Raw genomic sequence first — 15,312 nt, forward strand, 5'->3', positions numbered from 1 at the left:
ACCCCAGCTCTCCCTCTGCATCACGTGGCCAGTTATTACTCCTTACTAACGGTTGACGTGATCCTCGAAGCGGTCATTATCCACATACCATTCACTGACTCCAATACTTACAGCCTTGTGAACGTAATACCATTCCCTTTTAATTATACAAAAGGGTCGCAAAAAACTATCGTCCTTGCTGATAACATGAACTTTCTCTTATATAATATTAATTCCTCGTTGATTGCACATCTCTCCTTGGATGATTTAGCATTGTGCCATAAACCATTGCTTGACAACTTGATTTGCATCCCCCCCCCTCAATACCTTGGTTTTCTATAATTTACAAACAAATTCATGTAAGTACCAACTACTTTTTGGGCATCAACAAAATGTTCTTCATTCCTGTTCCTTTAAGTAAATTACTGTTACTGAACCTTGGATTGAAAGTATGGACAAATATCACGTACTGTTTTTTCCAGAACCACAAAATGTTCTTATTCATTGCCCACCTAATCATCCCAAATCTTATTTATTTCTGGGACACATTCAGTTAGGACAGCGATGTACTGTTATCAGTTCAAGTTTCAAATTGTTCGGAACTCATGATCATTTTTTGGGCCAGATTGATAGAGCTATCCCAAGTATAGAACGAATCCCCCAAAACATCAACTTATCAATCATTAATGAAGTAAATATCCAACACCTTCCATCCATGGTTCAAGAAGATTTAGATTCTGCAATAGATGTTTTGGCTTTTGTACCTTTTAAGTCCACTTCTCATATTTCTGGATTTTCAATTATTTCGTTGTCTATTGCACTCAAATTATTAGTCATAGTATTCATCTTATATTGTCGTCTACGACATAGGGTATCTAATGTAGAATTCCCTACAGCCACATTGGATGTTCAGAAGGTAGTTGCAGCAGCACTTCCTTATTTAAGGAGAAATCTAACTCTAGAATAACATGTATTAATTGAGTTGCTTGATTTTTTTTTGCATACTGATTTTGTTTATAACATATATATATATATATATATATATATATATATATATATATATATATATATATATATATATATATATATATATATTTTTTTTTTTTTATACTTTGTCGCTGTCTCCCGCGTTTGCGAGGTAGCGCAAGGAAACAGACGAAAGAAATGGCCCAACCCCCCCCCATACACATGTATATACATACGTCCACACACGCAAATATACATACCTACACAGCTTTCCATGGTTTACCCCAGACGCTTCACATGTCTTGATTCAATCCACAGACAGCACGTCAACCCCGGTATACCACATTGCTCCAATTCACTCTATTCCTTGCCCTCCTTTCACCCTCCTGCATGTTCAGGCCCCGATCACACAAAATCTTTTTCACTCCATCTTTCCACCTCCAATTTGGTCTCCCTCTTCTCCTCGTTCCCTCCACCTCCGACACATATATCCTCTTGGTCAATCTTTCCTCACTCATTCTCTCCATGTGCCCAAACCATTTCAAAACACCCTCTTCTGCTCTCTCAACCACGCTCTTTTTATTTCCACACATCTCTCTCACCCTTACGTTACTTACTCGATCAAACCACCTCACACCACACATTGTCCTCAGACATCTCATTTCCAGCACATCCATCCTCCTGTGCACAACTCTATCCATAGCCCACGCCTCGCAACCATACAACATTGTTGGAACCACTATTCCTTCAAACATACCCATTTTTGCTTTCCGAGATAATGTTCTCGACTTCCACACATTCTTCAAGGCTCCCAGAATTTTCGCCCCCTCCCCCACCCTATGGTCCACTTCTGCTTCCATGGTTCCATCCGCTGCCAGATCCACTCCCAGATATCTAAAACACTTCACTTCCTCCAGTTTTTCTCCATTCAAACTCACCTCCCAATTTACTTGACCCTCAACCCTACTGTACCTAATAACCTTGCTCTTATTCACATTTACTCTTAACTTTCTTCTTCCACACACTTTATCAAACTCCGTCACCAGCTTCTGCAGTTTCTCACATGAATCAGCCACCAGCGCTGTATCATCAGCGAACAACAACTGACTCACTTCCCAAGCTCTCTCATCCCCAACAGACTTCATACTTGCCCCTCTTTCCAAAACTCTTGCATTTACCTCCCTAACAACCCCATCCATAAACAAATTAAACAACCATGGAGACATCACACACCCCTGCCGCAAACCTACATTCACTGAGAACCAATCACTTTCCTCTCTTCCTACACGTACACATGCCTTACATCCTCGATAAAAACTTTTCACTGCTTCTAACAACTTGCCTCCCACACCATATATTCTTAATACCTTCCACAGAGCATCTCTATCAACTCTATCATATGCCTTCTCCAGATCCATAAATGCTACATACAAATCCATTTGCTTTTCTAAGTATTTCTCACATACATTCTTCAAAGCAAACACCTGATCCACACATCCTCTACCACTTCTGAAACCACACTGCTCTTCCCCAATCTGATGCTCTGTACATGCCTTCACCCTCTCAATCAATACCCTCCCATACAATTTACCAGGAATACTCAACAAACTTATACCTCTGTAATTTGAGCACTCACTCTTATCCCCTTTTCCTTTGTACAATGGCACTATGCACGCATTCCTCCAATCCTCAGGCACCTCACCATGAGTCATACATACATTAAATAACCTTACCAACCAGTCAACAATACAGTCAACCCCTTTTTTAATAAATTCCACTGCAATACCATCCAAACCTGCTGCCTTGCCGGCTTTCATCTTCCGCAAAGCTTTCACTACCTCTTCTCTGTTTACCAAATCGTTTTCCCTAACCCTCTCACTTTGCACACCACCTCGACCAAAACACCCTATATCTGCCACTCTATCATCAGACACATTCAACAAACCTTCAAAATACTCACTCCATCTCCTTCTCACATCACCACTACTTGTTATCACCTCCCCATTTGCGCCCTTCACTAAAGTTCCCATTTGCTCCCTTGTCTTACGCACTTTATTTACCTCCTTCCAGAACATCTTTTTATTTTCCCTAAAATTTAATGACACTCTCTCACCCCAACTCTCATTTGCCCTTTTTTTCACCTCTTGCACCTTTCTCTTGACCTCCTGTCTCTTTCTTTTATACATCTCCCACTCAATTGCATTTTTTCCCTGCAAAAATCGTCCAAATGCCTCTCTCTTCTCTTTCACTAATACTCTTACTTCTTCATCCCACCACTCACTACCCTTTCTAATCAACCCACCTCCCACTCTTCTCATGCCACAAGCATCTTTTGCGCAACCATCACTGATTCCCTAAATACATCCCATTCCTCCCCCACTCCCCTTACTTCCATTGTTCTCACCTTTTTCCATTCTGTACACAGTCTCTCCTGGTACTTCCTCACACAGGTCTCCTTCCCAAGCTCACTTACTCTCACCACCTTCTTCACCCCAACATTCACTCTTCTTTTCTGAAAACCCATACAAATCTTCACCTTAGCCTCCACAAGATAATGATCAGACATCCCTCCAGTTGCACCTCTCAGCACATTAACATCCAAAAGTCTCTCTTTCGCACGCCTGTCAATTAACACGTAATCCAATAACGCTCTCTGGCCATCTCTCCTACTTACATAAGTGTACTTATGTATATCTCGCTTTTTAAAGCAGGTATTCCCAATCACCAGTCCTTTTTCAGCACATAAATCTACAAGCTCTTCACCATTTCCATTTACAACACTGAACACCCCATGTATACCAATTATTCCCTCAACTGCCACATTACTCACCTTTGCATTCAAATCACCCATCACTGTAACCCGGTCTCGTGCATCAAAACCACTAACACACTCATTCAGCTTCTCCCAAAACACTTGCCTCTCATGATCTTTCTTCTCATGCCCAGGTGCATATGCACCAATAATCACCCATCTCTCTCTATCAACTTTCAGTTTTACCCATATTAATCGAGAATTTACTTTCTTACATTCTATCACATACTTCCACAACTCCTGTTTCAGGAGTACTGCTACTCCTTCCCTTGCTCTTGTCCTCTCACTAACCCCTGACTTTACTCCCAAGACATTCCCAAACCACTCTTCCCCTTTACCCTTGCGCTCTGTTTCACTCAGAGCCAAAACATCCAGGTTCCTTTCCTCAAACATACTACCTATCTCTCCTTTTTTCACATCTTGGTTACATCCACACACATTTAGGCACCCATATCTGAGATTTCGAGGAGGATGAGCACTCCCCGCGTGACTCCTTCTTCTGTTTCCCATTTTAGAAAGTTAAGAAAATACAAGGAGGGGAGGATTTCTGGCCCCCCGCACCCGTCCCATCTAGTCGCTTTCTACGACACGCGAATAATGCGTGGGAAGCACTCTTTCACCCCCATCCCCAGGGATGATATACATATATATATATACACATACACACACATACAATTATATATATATATATATAAATATATATATATATATATATATATATATATATATATATGTATATATATATATATATATATATATATATATCTATTTTTTTTTTTTTTTCTTTTTATACTTTGTCGGTGTCTCCCGCGTTTGCAAGGTAGCGCAAGGAAACAGACGAAAGAAATGGCCAAACCCCCCCTCATACACATGTATATACATACGTCCACACACGCACATATACATACCTACACAGCTTTCCATGGTTTACCCCAGACGCTTCACATGTCTTGATTCAATCCACTCACAGCACGTCAACCCCGGTATACCACATTGCTCTAATTCATTCTATTCCTTGCCCTCCTTTCACCCTCCTGCAAGTTCAGGCCCCGATCACACAAAATCTTTTTCACTCCATCTTTCCACCTCCAATTTGGTCTCCCTCTTCTCCTCGTTCCCTCCACCTCCGACACATATATCCTCTTGGTCAATCTTTCCTCACTCATTCTCTCCATGTGCCCAAACCATTTCAAAACACCCTCTTCTGCTCTCTCAACCACGCTCTTTTTATTTCCACACATCTCTCTCACCCTTACGTTACTTACTCGATCAAACCACCTCACACCACACATTGTCCTCAGACATCTCATTTCCAGCACATCCATCCTCCTGCGCACAACTCTATCCATAGCCCACGCCTCGCAACCATACAACATTGTTGGAACCACTATTCCTTCAAACATACCCATTTTTGCTTTCCGAGATAATGTTCTCGACTTCCACACATTCTTCAAGGCTCCCAGAATTTTCGCCCCCTCCCCCACCCTATGGTCCACTTCTGCTTCCATGGTTCCATCCGCTGCCAGATCCACTCCCAGATATCTAAAACACTTCACTTCCTCCAGTTTTTCTCCATTCAAACTCACCTCCCAATTTACTTGACCCTCAACCCTACTGTACCTAATAACCTTGCTCTTATTCACATTTACTCTTAACTTTCTTCTTCCACACACTTTACCAAACTCCGTCACCAGCTTCTGCAGTTTCTCACATGAATCAGCCACCAGCGCTGTATCATCAGCGAACAACAACTGACTCACTTCCCAAGCTCTCTCATCCCCAACAGACTTCATACTTGCCCCTCTTTCCAAAACTCTTGCATTTACCTCCCTAACAACCCCATCCATAAACAAATTAAACAACCATGGAGACATCACACACCCCTGCCGCAAACCTACATTCACTGAGAACCAATCACTTTCCTCTCTTCCTACACGTACACATGCCTTACATCCTCGATAAAAACTTTTCACTGCTTCTAACAACTTGCCTCCCACACCATATATTCTTAATACCTTCCACAGAGCATCTCTATCAACTCTATCATATGCCTTCTCCAGATCCATAAATGCTACATACAAATCCATTTGCTTTTCTAAGTATTTCTCACATACATTCTTCAAAGCAAACACCTGATCCACACATCCTCTACCACTTCTGAAACCACACTGCTCTTCCCCAATCTGATGCTCTGTACATGCCTTCACCCTCTCAATCAATACCCTCCCATACAATTTACCAGGAATACTCAACAAACTTATACCTCTGTAATTTGAGCACTCACTCTTATCCCCTTTTCCTTTGTACAATGGCACTATGCACGCATTCCTCCAATCCTCAGGCACCTCACCATGAGTCATACATACATTAAATAACCTTACCAACCAGTCAACAATACAGTCACCCCCTTTTTTAATAAATTCCACTGCAATACCATCCAAACCTGCTGCCTTGCCGGCTTTCATCTTCCGCAAAGCTTTCACTACCTCTTCTCTGTTTACCAAATCGTTTTCCCTAACCCTCTCACTTTGCACACCACCTCGACCAAAACACCCTATATCTGCCACTCTATCATCAGACACATTCAACAAACCTTCAAAATACTCACTCCATCTCCTTCTCACATCACCACTACTTGTTATCACCTCCCCATTTGCGCCCTTCACTAAGTTCCCATTTGCTCCCTTGTCTTACGCACTTTATTTACCTCCTTCCAGAACATCTTTTTATTCTCCCTAAAATTTAATGACACTCTCTCACCCCAACTCTCATTTGCCCTTTTTTTCACCTCTTGCACCTTTCTCTTGACCTCCTGTCTCTTTCTTTTATACATCTCCCACTCAATTGCATTTTTTCCCTGCAAAAATCGTCCAAATGCCTCTCTCTTCTCTTTCACTAATACTCTTACTTCTTCATCCCACCACTCACTACCCTTTCTAATCAACCCACCTCCCACTCTTCTCATGCCACAAGCATCTTTTGCGCAATCCATCACTGATTCCCTAAATACATCCCATTCCTCCCCCACTCCCCTTACTTCCATTGTTCTCACCTTTTTCCATTCTGTACACAGTCTCTCCTGGTACTTCCTCACACAGGTCTCCTTCCCAAGCTCACTTACTCTCACCACCTTCTTCACCCCAACATTCACTCTTCTTTTCTGAAAACCCATACAAATCTTCACCTTAGCCTCCACAAGATAATGATCAGACATCCCTCCAGTTGCACCTCTCAGCACATTAACATCCAAAAGTCTCTCTTTCGCACGCCTGTCAATTAACACGTAATCCAATAACGCTCTCTGGCCATCTCTCCTACTTACATAAGTGTACTTATGTATATCTCGCTTTTTAAACCAGGTATTCCCAATCATCAGTCCTTTTTCAGCACATAAATCTACAAGCTCTTCACCATTTCCATTTACAACACTGAACACCCCATGTATACCAATTATTCCCTCAACTGCCACATTACTCACCTTTGCATTCAAATCACCCATCACTATAACCCGGTCTCGTGCATCAAAACCACTAACACACTCATTCAGCTGCTCCCAAAACACTTGCCTCTCATGATCTTTCTTCTCATGCCCAGGTGCATATGCACCAATAATCACCCACCTCTCTCCATCAACTTTCAGTTTTACCCATATTAATCGAGAATTTACTTTCTTACATTCTATCACATACTCCCACAACTCCTGTTTCAGGAGTATTGCTACTCCTTCCCTTGCTCTTGTCCTCTCACTAACCCCTGACTTTACTCCCCAGACATTCCCAAACCACTCTTCTCCTTTACCCTTGAGCTTCGTTTCACTCAGAGCCAAAACATCCAGGTTCCTTTCCTCAAACATACTACCTATCTCTCCTTTTTTCACATCTTGGTTAGATCCACACACATTTAGGCACCCCAATCTGAGCCTTCGAGGAGGATGAGCACTCCCCGCGTGACTCCTTCTTCTGTTTCCCATTTTAGAAAGTTAATACAAGGAGGGGAGGATTTCTGGCCCCCCGCTCCCGTCCCCTCTAGTCGCTTTCTACGACACGCGAGGAAGACGTGGGAAGTATTCTTTCACCCCTATCCCCAGGGATAATATACATATATATATATACATATACACATACACATACACACACATACACATACATACGCACATACACACACACACACATACATATATATACATATGAAAAAAGTAAGAAACAGTTTAGAAAACAAACTCTTAGCTTGAAATGAATGAACTATATCTATCACATTGTTCAGCAGTCACTATATGTAACACCATATCCACCATATTGTTCAACAGTCACTATCTTTTCCCACTATAATAAATTGTCATACTGTCAGTCGTCGAAATATTTTCACCATATTGTTTAGTACTCACTGTCCACCAATTTTCTTTTTTTTTTCTTCACCAAACACCACATTGTATCACATCTATATATATATATATATATATATATATATATATATATATATATATATATATATATATATATATATATATATATATATATATATATATATATATATATATATATATATATATATATATATATATATATATATATATATATATATATATATATATATATATATATATATATATATATATATATATATATATATATATATATATATATATATATATATATATATATATATATATCTTTTTAATCCTCTAACAATTGTAGTGTGTGTTATCTATCTTATCAAGAATACTAGTTGATATGGGAGTAACTCTTGTTAATAACTATAATTTGCTTATTTCTGTACTCAGTATTATTTCATAAATAACCATAACTTTTCATGGCTGGCAGGAGCTTGAGCCAGGTTGTGGCCAAGCAAAATGTAAGACTCACGCACAATACCATTAATTTTTCATTAGGTATTTGTCATTATCATTTTACTGTGAGTTACATAGAGTTAGATGCATGTTGCCACGGGCTCACTGTTCCCACGGTTAATCAGGATGTTTGAACACGTAAGAGCTGATCTGTTATTTGAACACGTTGTTGAATGGGTGTTGACGGACTCCCATATAACCCCTGTCAGTGTGACCTGAGGGGACACACTGGCCAGCATCGTCACACTGTTCACTAGAGTGTGTCGTAGTGTGTCATAAGACTATAGCCCACAGTACTACAGATGGATGTACACGTTTTGTTGTAATAAATCTACAAAGGCCGCCTGATCTTCACTGAGTACCACAGACGAAGAAGACCTGATTTCATTCCTCTCAACTCAACCTTACACAGTGCCTACCCTTACACGTGTGGGCGGTGGCACAGTGCCTACCCTTACACGTGTGGGCGGTGGTGCAGTGCCTACCCTTACACTTGTGGGGGGTAGCGCAGTGCCTACCCTTACACGTATGGGCGGTGGTGCAGTGCCTACCTTTACACTTGTGGGTGGTGGTGCAGTACCTACCCTTACACTTGTGGGTGGTGGCGCTGTGCCTACCCTTACACTTGTGGGCGGTGGTGCAGTACCTACCCTTACACTTGTGGGCGGTGGCGCAGTGCCTACCCTTACACGTGTGGGTGTTGGCACGGTTCCTACCCTTACACGTGTGGGCGGTGGCGCAGTGCCTACCCTTACACGTGTTGGCGGTGGTGCAGTACCTACCCTTAGATATGTTGAAGTGGCACAGTGCCTGCCCTTACACATGTGGGAGGTGGTGCAGTGCCTACCCTTACACGTGTGGGCGGTGGCGAAGTGCCTACCCTTACACGTGTTGGCGGTGGCGCAGTGCCTACCCTTACACGTGTGGGCGGTGGCGCAGTGCCTACCCTTACACGTGTGGGTGTTGGCACGGTTCCTACCCTTACACGTGTGGGCGGTGGCGCAGTGCCTACCCTTACACGTGTGGGCGGTGGAGCAGTACCTACCCTTACACATGTGGGCGGTGGCGCAATGCCTACTCTTACACGTGTGGGCGGTGGAGCAGTGTCTACCCTTAGATTTGTGGAGGTGGCAGAGTGCCTACACACTCACAGAACTCTGAATGGTTAGTTCCGCATGGCATCTCCCGTTTTAGTTTTCACCTGTACAGTTTGTCAGCAGTTGCTGGCTGCTTGGTGTCTGGTTATCTGCACCCAATGATATACTCAGTCAGACAGACCGGTCTGTAGTTCAGCGCAGCTTTCCCTGTCTCTTATCATAAAGACGGGTTCGACATTTGCCCTCTTCCACAACCCCTGCCTGCCTGCCTGCCTCTTTACCTTCCCTTCAGAGACATCTCGGGCCAATATTTCAAGCGGTTCGTCGCGCGTGGCCGAGCACAGCACCAGCGCGTATGGTCAGACCTCACTAGACTTTCAGTCTTAAATACAGGTCAGGTGGGGGAGGGCTGAGCCGTGTCTTTGTGTCTTTTCTGGAACCTTCAGTGATTTCCGAGACCCCCCCTCGCCCGCCCGTTCCATCTCACTGGTGCTCGGGCTGTAGTGTCCTCCACGGTGAAATCCCTGTTGTCTCGTAGCTCCTCTTGGCATATCTTTATGTCATCCATAACTGTAACCTCGGAATCCCCTCAGCCTGGTTAGCAACTTATTAACTGACAGTTTTGCTTCTGATGAATCATGATGGGGAAGTTGTGAGTCACCTGTTGCTTCATTCACAATATTCTTTCCAAAGTTTGTACTCTCGCCTTTCGTATCCTGGTGTCTTCATTCCTCACTCTCTTATAACTTACAACTCCAGACTGGCTGAGGTACCACCTGTGTCTCCCACAATACAACCATTATCTGTCTTACTTTATGACATTTGACGAATCGCATCTCCCTCATCTAACCTTCCTTCATCAGCTGCAGCTGAGGGAATCTTGTCAACACTCCTCAGTCAGGCGTGTAGTACCACCCAGGGTTTGGACTGAGTGATCTACCACCACCTCAACCATCATCAGTTCACCCTCCACTACCCAAACTACCAGTACCATCGCCTCTACCACCCTGCCACCATCACCTCCCTACCATCATTTATTGCAGACACCAGCATCATCGCCACAACCACATTGCCATACTTCCTTAGCCACAGCGGCCATATGGTCCCCAGTACCACCACATCCTTCCAGTCCCTCACCTGTGGCGTCCCACGGGACACCAAGCTGGGTCCCCTTGTGTTTCTTATCTCGATATCTAACGCCCTGTTGGTCATACCTTCTGCATGGAAGTACGTCGACCACACCGGTAGTAGCACCACCCTTAGAACCACCCTCTCCCGACCGTATCGTCTTCCAGAACACCTTCTGCAGCGTCCAGGGGGCTGGACCATCGCCCTCCGCCACGTCGCCCTCCGCCCAACACTGCAACTCGTGGTCACGCGCGTCAGACTTGCCCTCAACAATGTCCCACCCATACCGTCTCGCGAGACCTCAGCTCCCTGCCCGCCGGTCGTCCAATCCACCAAGGTTCTCGGTCTCGCTCGGGACGACAGACTAAGCTGCGAAGGAACGTGCCAGAACCCCACACCAAGAGGTCACTCAACAGCCTAGTCCTCTTATCTCTCCGTATAACCATCGCCTGCATCTCGTACGACAGTCCCGGGGAGCAAGCTGCTGCACCTTCACTGCCACCGTCACCTCCTGCCACCGGAGATCCCTCGTCCCCAAGTTGCAGGTGGGCCGCCCCACCAGAACAGCCCCGAATGTCTATGATCTCGTACAGAGCGCTACAGTGCACCGCCATCCTAACCACCAGATCATATCGTAACCTGGAACTGAGAACTTGTGAAGATTGTTAGTTTAACGTCATATCTTACAGCGCCAGGCTTGGCGTAGAATATATATATTTTGTCATGTATATTAGCAGGATTTTGCTGCAATTGAATTCAGAACATTGTATATTTATTTCATTATTATTATTATTATTATTATTTATTTTTTTTATTATACTTTGTCGCTGTCTCCCGCGTTTGCGAGGTAGCGCAAGGAAACAGGCGAAAGAAATGGCCCAACCCACCCCCATACACATGTATATACATACGTCCACACACGCAAATATACATACCTACACAGCTTTCCATGGTTTACCCCAGACGCTTCACATGCCCTGATTCAATCCACTGACAGCACGTCAACCCCGGTATACCACATCGCTCCAATTCACTCTATTCCTTGCCCTCCTTTCACCCTCCTGCATGTTCAGGCCCCGATCACACAAAATCTTTTTCACTCCATCTTTCCACCTCCAATTTGGTCTCCCTCTTCTCCTCGTTCCCTCCACCTCCGACACATATATCCTCTTGGTCAATCTTTCCTCACTTATTCTCTCCATGTGCCTAAACCACTTCAAAACACCCTCTTCTGCTCTCTCAACCACGCTCTTTTTATTTCCACACATCTCTCTTACCCTTACGTTACTCACTCGATCAAACCACCTCACACCACACATTGTCCTCAAACATCTCATTTCCAGCACATCCATCCTCCTGCGCACAACTCTATCCATAGCCCACGCCTCGCAACCATACAACATTGTTGGAACCACTATTCCTTCAAACATACCCATTTTTGCTTTCCGAGATAATGTTCTCGACTTCCACACATTCTTCAAGGCCCCCAGAATTTTCGCCCCCTCCCCCACCCTATGATCCACTTCCGCTTCCATGGTTCCATCCGCTGCCAGATCCACTCCCAGATATCTAAAACACTTCACTTCCTCCAATTTTTCTCCATTCAAACTCACCTCCCAATTGACTTGACCCTCAACCCTACTGTACCTAATTACCTTGCTCTTATTCACATTTACTCTTAACTTTCTTCTTCCACACACTTTACCAAACTCAGTCACCAGCTTCTGCAGTTTCTCACATGAATCAGCCACCAGCGCTGTATCATCAGCGAACAACAACTGACTCACTTCCCAAGCTCTCTCATCCCCAACAGACTTCATACTTGCCCCTCTTTCCAAAACTCTTGCATTTACCTCCCTAACAACCCCATCCATAAACAAATTAAACAACCATGGAGACATCACACACCCCTGCCGCAAACCTACATTCACTGAGAACCAATCACTTTCCTCTCTTCCTTCTTCTTCTTATTATTATTATTATTATTATTATCATTATTATCATTATTATTATCATTATTGTCGTGCACCGTCAGGCGGTGCCTCCCACACCAGACCACAGACGCCCCTCTCACGTCTCATCATCACCACCAGGACTCCTCCTCCTCCTCCTCCTCCTCCTCCTCCTCCTTCAGGATCACGTGAATGACGCGAGTCAGGACCGGGAATATGAGTACCTCCCCCCCCCCCCCCCCCCTTGCCCCCCTTTACCCCCGGGGGGGTGGGTGGGGGGGCTTCCTGCTGGCCACACAGGTAGCTGGGGAGAAGCTGCAGCTAATTGGTTACCTTTTGTTATGAACATGAGGAGGGGCTGGCGCCAGACTCCCCCCCCCCCCACACTGGTGTCAGGAGGGTGTGTGTTGTGGAGGTGGAGGTGGATGTGGGGGTGAGGGGAGAGTGATGGTGGGGCGGGGTTGTGGGAGGTTGTATACACTTGTATACATCCGGGCGCGTCAGCTAAGGGGGGGGGGGGGTGTCTGTGAGGAGGGATTTCCGTGTTGAGCAAATTTCGGGATATTATTTAAGAGTTCCGTTGTGGTGAGTGCGTGTGTGTGTGTGTGTGTGTGTGTGTGTGTGTGTGTGTGTGGATCAGCCTATCTCTCGCTCTTTAGCATTCAGTTTTGGTAGCAGTTTTTGTGCTAGCTTTAGCACTGAGAGAGAGAGAGAGAGAGAGAGAGAGAGAGAGAGAGAGAGAGAGAGAGAGAGAGAGAGAGAGAGAGAGAGAGAGAGAGAGAGATTCCCGCCATCACCGTGCCCTAGGGCAACACTGGAGACATGATACGTGTGTCATACCTGTGCAAACCAACACTGCTGACCCCACACAACCCCCCCGCCCGCCACACACAACCAATACGTCGACATTCACAAAATCGTATCACCCCGGGCCGCGTCCATCTCCTGGCGTTCCAATACTTTTTCCAAGATGGCCGTAAGGGATCCTTATGATAAGTCTTTTAAAATAAAAAAAAACCGCCAGCCTGTTATTACTTAATGGATCGGAAACAATAGAGGACGTATATAGCTTGGAATAGGGCGGGTGATTGCTATTGAGAGGAGAGAGAACGACAAGATTAGCAGGTGGGGTAAGATCAGGGTGGAGCCAAGTAATGACAAGTTTTGATGACACGCTCCCGCCATTATTCAAATGAGAGTCTAGAAAAATGGCGGGAAAAAACCCCCACAGCATATTCAAATGAGAGTCTTAGAAATATGGGCGAAAATATATATATATATATATATATATATATATATATATATATATATATATATATATATATATATATATATATATATATATATATATATATATTGACAAGTTCTCCTCCACCTCACAAGTGATAGATCCTGAACCTGTTGACTCGTATAAATAATATTAAAACTCGTTGATTCGCGTCGCGTGGCTAGCTGATGATGGCTCAACAGAGAAGACTGTTCGTGTGGGTGTGTGCTGTGGGCAGCATCTTCGTTGTGGTCACCTGCAGCCCGGCTGCTGATCCTCGTCAGGAATGGCTGCTTTCAAGTGTCTTCTGTACGAATGTGGAATGGCCTTAGTGCATGATATGGAGCAGCAGCAGCAGCAAGAAACACACGTGACCACTGCCGACTCGACAGAACTTAGTTGATAATAGAACGACGAGAGAGAACGACTACGGCAATACAGCGTTTGGTTCATCTGGCCTCCGTCTGCGCCACACTGCACTGAACCAAGTGGCCGGAAGTCAGCACCACAAGTAAAGCATCCTCCTCGAAGGCTCAGAGTGGGGTGCCTAAATGTGTGTGGATGTAACCAAGATGTGAAGACCCTTACTGGAAAAACAATCACTCTTGAAGTAGAACCTTCAGACACAATTGAAAATGTGAAGGAAAATAGTGAAATTGGAGAAAAAATGTAGCTTAGACATTGAAGCTTATTGATACAGTGGTTAAATTCATGAGAACTGCTATTGACGTTTGTGTAAATATATTATACATTTCCTTTTTTCCATAGCCAGAGGTTGAACCATTATGTGACATTCATTTTTTTCATTCATTTCAAGCTAGAAGTTTCAGTTTTCTAAATTGTTTCTTACATTTTCCATATGTATATATATGTATGTGTGTGTGTGTGTGTATGTGCGTGTGTATGTGTATGTGTGTGTATGTGTATATGTATATATATATGTATATTATCCCTGGGGATAGGGGTGAAAGAATACTTCCCACGTATTCCTCGCGTGTCGTAGAAAGCGACTAGAGGGGACGGGAGCGGGGGGCCAGAAATCCTCCCCCCCTTGAATTAACTTTCTAAAATGGGAAACAGAAGAAGGAGTCACGCGGGGAGTGCTCATCCTCCTCGAAGGCTCAGAGTGGGGTGCCTAAATGTGTGTGGATGTAACCAAGATGTGAAAAAAGGAGAGATAGGTAGCATGTTTGAGGAAAGGAACCTGGATGTTTTGGCTCTGAGTGAAACGAAGCTCAAGGGTAAAGGGGAAGAGTGGTTTGGGA

The sequence above is a fragment of the Panulirus ornatus genome, chromosome 5 (assembly GCF_036320965.1).
Source record: "Panulirus ornatus isolate Po-2019 chromosome 5, ASM3632096v1, whole genome shotgun sequence".
Lineage (NCBI taxonomy): Eukaryota > Metazoa > Arthropoda > Malacostraca > Decapoda > Palinuridae > Panulirus > Panulirus ornatus.